Below are 12,214 nucleotides of genomic sequence, written 5' to 3' on the forward strand. Positions count from 1 at the left end.
TCCCAGGGCACGGCCTCCCACTGACTATTGATCTGGATTGTCATTTGCTGCCCATCTCGCTCATCATTGAACTTGGTCTCTGCCCTCACTGAGGTTTGCAGCACTTCACAGTTTGGTACAATCTGTGAATGTTTATTCATGTGATTTTCATTCGCTCTTGCGGCCCATTAATGACGATGTTAAATAAGGCTGAACTCCACACTAATCCCTGAGTTACTCCACGAGCTACCTTTTCATAGCTTTGTAACACTGATCATGATTCATCACCCTCTACTGTTTGCTAACAGCACTGCAGTTAGTGCTCAGTCTACCTGGCTGTCCATAGCCAGGCTGGTTTTAATGTTGCAAGAAAGATTTCTTGAGACATTTTCTCACATGCTTTATTGGCATCCAGATATTTTAGGTCCACTGCATTCACTTTCATTTTATCATTCTATTAAAAAGACCTCAAGGGCCTGATTCTCTGTTGCCCTAGGCTTCCCCTAGCCACTTACTCTGGTGCAGCGTGAGTACAAAACACCACCAATTCAGAATGGGAGCATTTCACACCCATTTTTGCATTAGTGTAATTGCAGGACAATGAAGAATCAGTCCTATGTTTGTCTGTTCTTTATAAATTCATGGTCCTTAGAGCTTTTAGTTTCCAAGCCCTAGTCCACATTAATTAAGTATGATGGTCCATGTACATCCCTGGTGTAAGTGGGTGTAATTCCATTTCCATGGGTAGAGATGCACCTTTTTATAATTGGATTGAATTTGACCTAAAGTTTCTAACAACAACAACAAAAAGATGTGGAAGTTTGTTTGTTTGGTTTTTTAAAAAAAACTATTAGTGTGTGTGGAAGAGTGGAGACAAAAGAGAAGCAAATCCGATTCTTGCGCATAGGACATCTCTGTGTGCATATGTGTGTGAAAGAAAGAGAGAGACATAGCTGTGAGGGCTTGGAGTCACCAGATTTGTTTGAAAAAAGAACAGGAGGACTTGTGGCACCTTAGAGACTAACCAATTTATTTGAGCATGAGCTTTCGTGAGCTACAGCTCACTTCATCGGATGCTGTAGCTCACGAAAGCTTACGCTCAAATAAATTGGTTAGTCTCTAAGGTGCCACAAGTCCTCCTTTTCTTTTTGCAAATACAGACTAACACAGCTGTTACTCTGAAACCAGATTTGTTTGAGTTTGTGAAAAAAAAACTTTCTTTCTTTCTTTCTTTCTTTCTTTCTTTCTTTCTTTCTTTCTTTCTTTCTTTCTTTCTTTCTTTCTTTCTTTCTTTCTTTCTTTCTTTCTTTGCTGTCCATCACCATAGTATCCCAGTGCCTTCTACATTAGGCTGGCAATAATGAGATCCCTAGCAAATGTCACATAGTATCTCATTCTTCTCCATTTCTGAGTTATGGAAACTCGCTTATTTATGTACTGAATCATGGCCTGAATTCTCACCTCATTTATTCCATGCAACCACAATGAAGGCTGTAGGGTTTTCCAGTTATAACTGAGAGCAGCATTTGACCCTTAAAGTGCTGTTCCAGTTAGAAAACTGTGTACAAATGTAAAGGAGGACTTGTGGCACCTTAGAGATTAACAAATTTACTTGAGCATAAGCTTTCATGAGCTACAGCTCACTTCATCGGATGACTATAAAAATGACACCTTCTTACTCAATCCGCTTTGAGCACCTTCAAGTGACATCTGCTTTATGCCATTGCTGTTTTCCCTGCTGAACTTAAGGACATAGACTATTACCTTAAACAAATCCACCACCACTTACTCCTCCAGCATCACCCTGCATGCTGGCTGGATGTCCCAGGCTTTCCAAGACCTTTTCCATTCAAGGTGTCATTGCTCTCGGAAAACACCCCCCTTTTCTTTAGAAGGCAAAATCAATGTGCTGATAATAACAGCAATGGTGCTGATCAGGAAATAGTTGGTTTTTTTCCCCATGAAACTTTTCAGGTTTTCATTGAAAGCCCTCAAACAGAAAAAGCAAACATTTTTGACATGTGAAAATTGAAAGTTTTAGGTTCAAAAGGTTTTGGGAACCGAAAACTAAACCATTTTTGGTTTTGGATGAAATCCTGAATATTTTTGTAGAAAACAATTTTTTCAATGAAAAATATTGCTTAAAATCTTTTTTGTGGCAGAAGCTTCAACATCTCAATGCGGATGCCTACTCATTTCCACACTGTCACTTTTATACAGTCATCAGCCCAAATCCTATCCCAGTTCAACTCCCTGATTCTCACAGTGGACATACATCTCTAATCTTCTATGATTCTATGATAAAAATGATAATGTGGAAATGAATATGCATCTGCAAAAATCTTTAATTCCAGTTATCTTCACAATGCTGCAGCCCCACTTCCCCCTTGCCCCCTGAGACAGCGGCTCCCATCAGGGATGCTGTTGTCACTGAGGCACGTGATGAAACTTTTAGGAGATGAAGCATTCCTGGCAGAAGAGATTAGAATGACTGCAAGATTCATTGCATTCAGAGCACAATGCTAAACCCACTTTTTTTGCTGAAGTTGAAGAACAAATTATACAGAGACCCAAATCCTCAACTGGTGCAATGTAGCATGAATCCACCTAAGACATGATACCTAAGGATCTGGCCCTCCATGTAGAACAAGCTGAACTCAGGCATAGCAGAGAGCAGGGTCCTTTCCTGACAAAACTTTATGTGAGTCTAATGCTGTATATGGCATGTAGATGCTATGGTAATGAGTACGTTATGAATACTCAAGATACCCAGTTATCTGGCATTGTTGTCTTACATTCAGCATAAACAACCTGACAAGGTACAAAATGATGGATTGTACTTGAAGGGTGCCAGATGCCACCTTGTGTCTTTCTGTGGCTGGATTCTTGACTCTGCTGGCATTTTCATGTGTCTCCAGGCAAACAACAGCTCCGCCAGCTCCTGAGGGCTGGCAGGCTGGGCTCTGAATAATGAACTCTTTCCAGCAGTAAAAGAAGCAGTAAAAAAGGTTGAAAGAAAACTTTAGAAAAATGCTCCTCCCTGATGACAGAGGAGGAAGCTTTGCTTTAAACAGCAAGGTTCCAGTCCAACGCAACACTTAAAGACAAGTATCAGAGGGGTAGCTGTGTTAGTCTGGATCTGTAAAAGCAGCAAAGAGTCCTGTTGCACCGTATAGACTAACAGACGTATCGGAGCATAAGCTTTCGTGGATGAATACCCACTTCGTCAGATGCACGTAGTGGAAATTTCCAGAGGCAGGTATAAATATGCAAGCAAGAATCAGTCTGGGGATAAGGAGGTTAGTTCAATCAGGGAGGATGAGGCTCTCTTCTCGCAATTGAGGTGTGAACACCAAGGGAGGGGAAACTGCTTTTGTCGTTGGCGAGCCAGTCACAGTCTGTGTTTAATCCCGAGCTGATGGTGTCAAATTAGCAAATGAACTGAAGCTCAGCAGTTTCTCATTGAAGTCTGGTCCTGACCTTTGTTTGCTGCAGGGTGGCTGCCTTGAAATCTGCTCTTGTGCGTCCAGGGAGGTTGAAGTGTTCTCCTACAGGTTTTTGTATATTGCCATTCCTAATATCTGATTTGTGTCCATTTATCCTTTTACGTAGGGACTGTCCATTTTGACCAATGTACATGGCAGAGGGGCATTGCTGGCACATGATGGCGTATATCACATTGGTGGACGTGCAGGTGAATGAACCGGTGATGGTGTGGCTGATGTGGTTAGGTCCTGTGATGGTGTCGCTGGTGTAGATATGTGGGCAGAGTCGCCATTGAGGTTTGTTTCATGAATTGGTTCCTGAGTTTGAGTCACTATGGGGCGGTGTGTAGTCGCTGGTGAGAATATGTTTCAGGTTGGCGGGTTGTCTGTGAGCGAGGACTGGCCTGCCTCCCAAGGCTTGTGAAAGTGAGGGATCGTTGTCCAGGATGGGTTGTAGATCACTGATGATCACTTAAAGACAAGCTTCACGTTGGGCATGTGAGTAATCCATTGACTTTAAATGCTGTTACCTAAGGCTGAAGAGCAGACTCATTAATCTCTCTGTCTTTAAGTGGTCTCGGTACCACTAGAAAGGGACAAAGCACCACACCCAGGAGGTGTGTGTGTTACACTTATACTGATGTCCCTGTCATTCCATAGCTAGTGTGATAGAAGTCTAAAGGCAGAGCTGGCTTTACCGGCCTAATGTAATACCCTGAAGCCACTGTAATACCCTGAAGCCAATGCAAAGATTTCCATTGACTTGAGCGAGCATTGGATCAGGCCCTTAAACACTGAACAGAAATGCAGTGATTGTCCCTCAGGTTTGCGCCTTTTTAATAAATCACAAAACCACACACATTAGGGACGGAGAAGAGCTATCAGAGACTGGAGATGGGGTTAGGATGTTTTAGGACTACCAACCAAGCTCCCCTGGTTACCTTACGAATCTAACAAAACAGACAGTTATGGCTTGCTGTAGCAGACAAAATCACTGCTAACTCTGAGTTCAGATCCAAGAACAGGTTTTTTTCAGCATAAATACAGAATGCCACACCCTAGTGATCAATTGAGGGTGACCAGCCAATGGGCTGGTGGCATGTACAGACACGAAAGGCTGTAAACAAATAAAGGCTAAGTCTTATTTCTTAGTACATTTCTTTATACCCAAGATGACGCCCTACTTTTATCAACACCCCCTCCTCTAATGCCTTTCTAATAATAACTAATAATGTTTGTGACCAAATATAAAATTCTTCATTACCCACTAGATGATACATGTTCATTTACTCATTAGCAATAAAAATACTATTAATCTTGTCTAAGATCTGGACTTTCCTTGTTTCCCCTGATTGTGTTTTCATTGTCCTGTATCCAAGTCAGGGACATTCCAAAAACTGAATAATAGGATCGCTCATTAGCCAAGAAGGCTTTGTTTGCACTCCTTCCCAAAAAGTTTATTTAAAGGCTTTATTAGCCAAACTAAAAACTAGGCTGAGACTATATTGCTTACACATTTGCTCATGTATTAATAGCCGGTATATAACCCATTACATACACGTAGGCCCTTACCATCTGATATGAGGTAAGTTCAGTTTCACCTCTTTTCAGGCTTTAGTACATGCACTTGACCTCCTTGCTGTCAGTTCAGGATTGTTCCTCACCACATCATTTCCAAGTGCTTCGCTAAACTGAATGACCCCATCAACAGGGCTCTTCTCTTGGAAGATTTTTCTACAGCCTAATCAATCTCACCATTAGGAAGGTTGTCCTGAAATGCTTCTGTATTTTGTCTTGTCCTAATTTCACCACTTGGCTCACTGATATCCCCTTTGTTCTCTTGATGTGCGTGTTGCCGGTTACCGGACTCTCCCTCACCCCCTGAGTTGTGGCTTGGCTGTTGTAGTTGTTGCTTAGCCGTGTGTTCAAGTCTTTGGGGCTGAGATTTTCAAATGAGACTAAGGGATTTAGGCACCCACTGTCTATTGATTTTCAGTGGGACCTGGACACTCATCTCCCTTAATCCCTTTGGAAAGGCCAACCTTAACCTGTCCCTCCATCTTCTGAATCAGTTTCCTGGCTCTTCTGTGAATAATCCTGTCTGGTTTGCTGACAAGCAACATTTTGCTGTACCACTATTGCAATTCACTTGGTGGCTGCCAAAACACGGGCCACGCTTAGAAATAAAACCTGGTCCTTTCTCTCGTACCTAGCAGGGAACCCTATAAAGAATCTCTCATTACTAAGGCTACAGATGGCAGCGATTGTCTTTAATAACTCCCTTTTCCTGAGATGCATTATGGCTGGCGAGCAAGCCCTGTTCAAGGTTTGAAATTCCCCCCTTAATAACACACACCAGAGAAACATCTTTTATTTATGCAACTGTTACCCATCTGTAAGGGGACCGCAGGAGCGTCAATGCAATCCCTCTAATCACGGAGTCCTGGGGTGTAATTGCCTAGAAATGTAGATGTAAACAGCCTAAAACGACGAGCACATCCATTGCCCGCCAAGCCCCACTACTGTTTGTACTTCCTTTATAACAAAGGAGGACATGTCTGCTTGGATCACAGTACTCTGCAAGAGTTTCTCGTAAAGGATAACCATCAGAATTAAATATCCTCATGAACTGTGGAACAATAGCAGTCATACGTGGCATAATGGGGCGGGGGAAGATTTTTGGAATGCAGCCGCCGGTTCAAGTTGTAAAAAGCTGGCTGAGAAGCACCGAGGACAATAATTGGCCATGGAGATAAATTCTCTGCTGGCCCAAGTCCATGGACGTCCATGAACTTACACCAGCAAAGAACTTGTCCTTTGGAGTCTCCTGCAAAGAAACTTTATGGCTGGGGACCAACTGGCTAAGCAGCAGTCCTGCAGAAAAGGACCGAGAAGCTGGATATGAGTCAGCCGTGTGCCCTTGTTGCCAAGAAGGCCAACGGCATATTGAGCTGTATTAGTAGGAGCATTGCCAGCAGATCGAGGGAAGTGATTATTCCCCTCTATTCGGCACTGGTGAGGCCACACCTGGAGTATTGTGTCCAGTTTTGGTCCCCCCACTACAGAAGGGATGTGGAGAAATTGGAGAGAGTCCAGCGGAGGGCAACAAAAATGATTAGGGGGATGGGGCACATGACTTACGAGGAGAGGCTGAGGGAACTGGGGTTATTTAGTCTGCAGAAGAGAAGAGTGAGGGGGGATTTGATAGCAGACTTCAACTACCTGAAGAGGGGTTCCAAAGAGGATGAAGCTCGGCTGTTCTCAGTGGAGGCAGATGACAGAACAAGGAGTAATGGTCTCAAGTTGCAGTGCTGGAGGTCTAGGTTGGATATTGGGAAACACTAGTTCACTAGGAGGGTGGTGAAGCACTGGAATGGGTTACCTAGGGAGGTAGTGGAATCTCCATCCTTAGAGGTTTTTAAGGCCCGGCTTGACAAAGCCCTGTCTGGGATGATTTAGTTGGGGTTGGTCCTGCTTTGAGCAGGAGGTTGGACTAGATGACCTCCTGAGGTCTCTTCCAACCCTAATCTTCTATGATTCTATGTGAATTGCTTTTGGCGCTGGTTAAAGGTGCCAGTGTATTTAATCTTAGAGGAAGGGAACAGACAAACTCTCGCTCATCCCTCCAGAAAAAAGGTCTCACCTCAGGAGAAGTAAAAAGATCATCTCCTCAGAAAACAGACCAGGGCCAACTAAAATCAAAAGCAGCAACCAAAGTTGCATTAGGAAAGGCCACTGTGGGTACACTGAGCAAAGAACCCCAGGTTGGCCAAAGGTGCTGGCCTGTTTACACCTCATGTGTGGGAGGTTTCTGCCAAAAAAGGCAGCCCCTTCAACAAAAGGTAGAGGCCACAAAAATACAGATCAACTAAATTGTGGGAGACAAAGAATAAAAAATGAGGTACAGAAGTGGGATGATGGGAACGAAGGCTGCTCCAGTGGTTAGGGTGCTAGCCTGGGACCCAGCTTCACTTCCCTGACTTCCTTCGAGACCTTGGGCAAGTCATCGAATTTCTCTGTGCCTCGGTTCCCCATCAATACAGTGGAGATAATACCACTGCATGACCTTGGAGGGATGTCATGAGGATAAACGTGTTACAGATTGTGAGGGTCTGTGAAGGGGTGTATTCCCCATACTGGCCCTGAAAGGGTTGAATTGGGTCCATTCAACCCGTTAATCAGCAAGCTGGGGAGGGATTTAGGCTGTGAGGAGGCCACTAATAGGAAGCAGGCTTGGCTGGACAGGAACAAGTGGGACTTCCATAAATCCAGGGAGCAGATATAGTAGAAGGCGGCTGCAGAAGGGGCCTGCAGTCACTCGCTGGGTGAAGGGAGGTGAACTGGGACAACAGAGGCAAGTCCACAGTTACTCTCTGAGAGGAGGGAGTTGGGAGGCTGGCAAACCCAAAGACGGGAAGCCAGGAAGGTAGGAGAAGGCTCAGTGGAATAGCAGCAAGGAATAGGAGTGCAGATCTTGGCTGCTGATGGGAGGGCCCCTCAGCTGGAACTCAGAGTATAGGATGGCCCCGGGTTCCCCTACCAGTCACTGGAGACATACCACAGACCGGGCAAAGGATAGTGGACTCCCTGGGACAATTTGTTCTGGAAAGACTTTGTTGCCCTCCCCCCGCCACCAAAGCGGGGACCAAGTAGTGATCTGGCCGGGGGGCCGAGTCATGAAAGGGAGGCTGCGGTTCCTGTAGCAAGAGGGTACGTAGGTTGTGAGGATGACAGGAGAGACACCAGCAGGGGAGGGAGCAAAGCCTGGCAGAGCTAATCCCCAGGACGGCCAGGAGGCAGTACCACTCTCGGTGAGTGCCCCCCCCCCGTCACAGGGGCTCAGGTCCTATGGGAATGGGGGACAGATAAGTACAAAAAAAGAAGGGTTGTAAAATAAGGGATCCGTAGAGGAGACACTGAGAGGAAAACCCCGACAGATCAAAACTGCTGGCCTATTCAATGACTGGGATTGCTGGGCAGAAGGGAGAGGCCACAGGATCCAGCAATCAACCTGGGAGGAGAAAGAATGAAAAAAACAGATCAAGTGGGTAGCAGAAATGGGAGGGGAGGCACCATGAAGATAACCCTGGACAGGCCAGAGGTGCTAGATTAAGAGCCGGGGAGCACAAAGTCCTTGTTTCTGTACACAACAGGCCCAGCACTGGCAGGAGCAGGGTGCAAAAAGTGGCCAGAAGAACAGCCATTATGTTGAGGAACTACGCCACACATTTTGAAGATCTTCCCATTGCTGAGTGCCGTCCTTACGATGCGAGACTTAAGGAGCTCGATCTATTCAGCTAATCGAAAAGAAGGTGGAGAGGTGATGTGATCTAGGTACTTACACATGGAAAACACATCTGATAGCAAGGGGTTTTTTTTCAACACTGCTCGAAAGGCATAGCAGGATCCAATGGCTGGAAGCTGAAATTAGACAAATTCAACTTGGAAATAAAAGGCAATTTCTGAGAAATGAGGGGAATCGAACATTGGAACAGCTTGCCAGTGTTGGTGGTGATGGACTCCCCATCACTTGGAATCTTCAAGATGACATTAGATCTCTTTTTAAAGCACATGCTTTAATGCAGCCTGTGTTATATGATCATAGTGGTCCCTTCTGGCCTTTGAGTCTATGAAATCTACTGGTACTTTATCTGTTATCTAACAATTTACATCTATAAAACTGTAGAGCATTCCTGTAACACAGGGAAAGCTTCCCTGACACAGAGTGGGAAACCACTTCACACCCAGCTCTCCTTATAAATCTTGACCAGGCTGCTCTTGCTTAACAAAGGAGATCTGACACATCCACAATGTTAGGTGATAGGACTGCCCATGGTTTTAATACCATATGAGAATCTTAACCTGTAGGGTAGGGGAGTTGGGTAGAATCTCTTTAAAACAGTTTGTGAGCCCTCTAGTGACACCCTCTGTGTTTTATTTGTAAATTTTTATGTGTATATGTAGTTAGGCCAGAGCATATGTCACATGTTGCATATATGTTTATATGGGCCCCATTATGCCCATAGGGTTCCTTCATTTTATGTTTGATGCATAAAGAGCAAAAAACAAACCCTCTCCCAACACATTTGTACATGTTTTCCTGGTGCTGTTTAGGTGCCCATCTTTTGAAATGCTTGGTTGATATAGCCAAAGATTGTTCGAGCCAGATCCCAATCTCATTGATGCGGCTTTAAAACCAGAATGTCTCCGGTGAACAGGATTGTCGATCACAGCAACCTTAGAAGAAACATTTTGCTTCCTTTTTAAAGGCAGTGTTGTGCAGTGGGTAGGAAAGTCAGGTGGACCTTGGGGCTATTCCAGACTCTGCTACTGACTTGTTGTGTGGTCCTGGCCCAGTCACTGTGCTTCTATTTCCCTTCCCAGCCTTTCTGTGTCTTTGTCTACTTAGATCGTAAACTCTTTGTGTCGGGGGCTATCTCTCACTGGGTGCAGCAGTGGGGCTCAGAGCTCAGCTGGGCCTCTGAGTGCTACCATAATGATAATAAAATAAGCAGTGCCTATTTTAGTGGCATCTTTTAGGAAGTGTGTGTAGGGCAGGAGCGGGCAGGATGGGGGGGCTATTCAGTGAGCTGGAGTTGATGTCACTCCAGGGATTCCTGAAGAAGTCAGTCAGAATGCAGGCTCTGGAGAGCAGATTCATTCTCATATGTTCAAGAAGGCCACCCTAATATGACAAAAAGAAAAGGAGTACTTGTGGCACCTTAGAGACTAACCAATTTATTTGAGCATAAGCTTTCGTGAGCTACAGCTCACTTCATCGGATGCATACTGTGGAAAGTGTAGAAGATCTTTTTATACACACAAAGCATGAAAAAATACCTCCCCCCACCCCACTCTCCTGCTAGTAATAGCTTATCTAAAGTGATCACTCTCCTTACAATGTATATGATAATCAAAGTGGGCCATTTCCAGCACAAATCCAGGTTTTCTCCTTACAATGTGTATGACTAACTAATGAGACTAACACGGCTGTTACTCTGATACACATTGTAAGGAGAGTGGTCACTTTAGATAAGCTATTACCAGCAGGAGAGTGGGTTTGTGTGTGTTGGGGGGGAGGGGGGGAGAAAACCTGGATTTGTGCTGGAAATGGCCCACCTTGATTATCATACACATTTTAAGGAGAGTGATCACTTTAGATAAGCTATTACCAGCAGGAGAGTGGGGTGGGGGGAGGTATTTTTTCATGCTTTGTGTATATAAAAAGATCTTCTACACTTTCCACAGTATGCATCCGATGAAGTGAGCTGTAGCTCACGAAAGCTTATGCTCAAATAAATTGGTTAGTCTCTAAGGTGCCACAAGTACTCCTTTTCTTTTTGCGAATACAGACTAACACGGCTGTTACTCTGAAACCTAATATGACACTGAGTCAGGCTGGATTTAAGATTATTGACATAAAGGGTGCAGGCCCAGATCACATTGATTTCACTAGGCACTTAATTCCCACTGAACCTAACTCTTTGCACCTCATCTAGGGGAAAAAATGCTCATTCAAAATCACATTCTGAAGTGCCTACAGATTGGTTCTAGTCCTGAAGATGTGATCTCACCTTGACACATTCTTTGAACAGCTCAACTTTTTCTTGCACAGCTGATTTCCAAACAGCTGTAACACCCACTGCGTTGTGCCTCTCACCTCGGTGCGCTCCTTTTCCCCAGCCCCAAACCTCGTTACATTGTGACTTCTGCAAGCGATCGCAGGAGATGAAATCGCTCCAGTCGGTAACAGACTACGAGGCGGCCCTTTATCATCGCCGGCCCCTTTTTAGGAGTCAGCTTCAGTGTTGGGGGCTCCAGAGTTTCCACTTTAGGTTTCAGGGAATGTTTGTTCAGGACAGTGCAAGAGCAATCCCATCAAGAAGGAATGCTCGTTCGCATGCCTGTGTTACAGTCATATCCCTATGAAAGGAACAAGCCCTCGTTTGCAGCTTGAAGCATCATCCTTGCTAAAATATCCACCATGAAGCAAACATCCTGCTCAAACAAATCATGCATTTAGCTCACTGCTAAATAAACATGGCGAAAATCATTGCATCAACTGGCCTGCTCTGCTAGGATGACATTGGACCCACACCAGCTCCACCTTGCTCTACAGGAGTTGCAACAGACGTCACGGCACACATGGGCCAGGTGCTTAGCTGCCATAATCAGCACAGTTCCACTGAAGTCAACGGAGGCAGACGTTCAGTGGACATCAGAAGAGCTCCAGTGGCATCAATGGGAGCAGATCTTTAGCTGGTGTAACCTTGTGTTGCTCCAAGTCGATGCCCCAGTTTTCCCCACTCGCTTCCTCCAAGAGACTCCGGAAGGCCCATTGGTGCTGTGAAGCGTTCAGCACCATGCCCCACTCTGGGATCAGTCTGTGCTCGAGAGCTCTGCATTCCACCAAGTCCTGCCTGCAGGTGGACATTCACCCCTGTGCAGAATTGCCCCCGCAAGGTCTTCAGGCTTCAAAATAGGGCTCTGGCCTCTACCCCTCCTCAACCTTTTAATTAATTATTATTAGTTGATTGTCAGGCCTAGGAGTTCCAGTTATGCACCAGGCCCCCATTATACAGCTAGGGCACAGTACAAACAGATCAAAAAGACAGTCCCTACTTTTCACGCAGCGCACAGTGGATCTCTTTGCCAGAGGCTGTTGTGAAGGCCAAGACTATAACAGGGTTCAAAAAAGAACTAGATAAGCTCATGGAGGATAGGTCCATCAGTGGCTATTAGCCAGGATG

Source organism: Lepidochelys kempii, chromosome 2 (genome assembly GCF_965140285.1).
Source record: "Lepidochelys kempii isolate rLepKem1 chromosome 2, rLepKem1.hap1, whole genome shotgun sequence".
Taxonomy (NCBI): Eukaryota; Metazoa; Chordata; order Testudines; family Cheloniidae; genus Lepidochelys; species Lepidochelys kempii.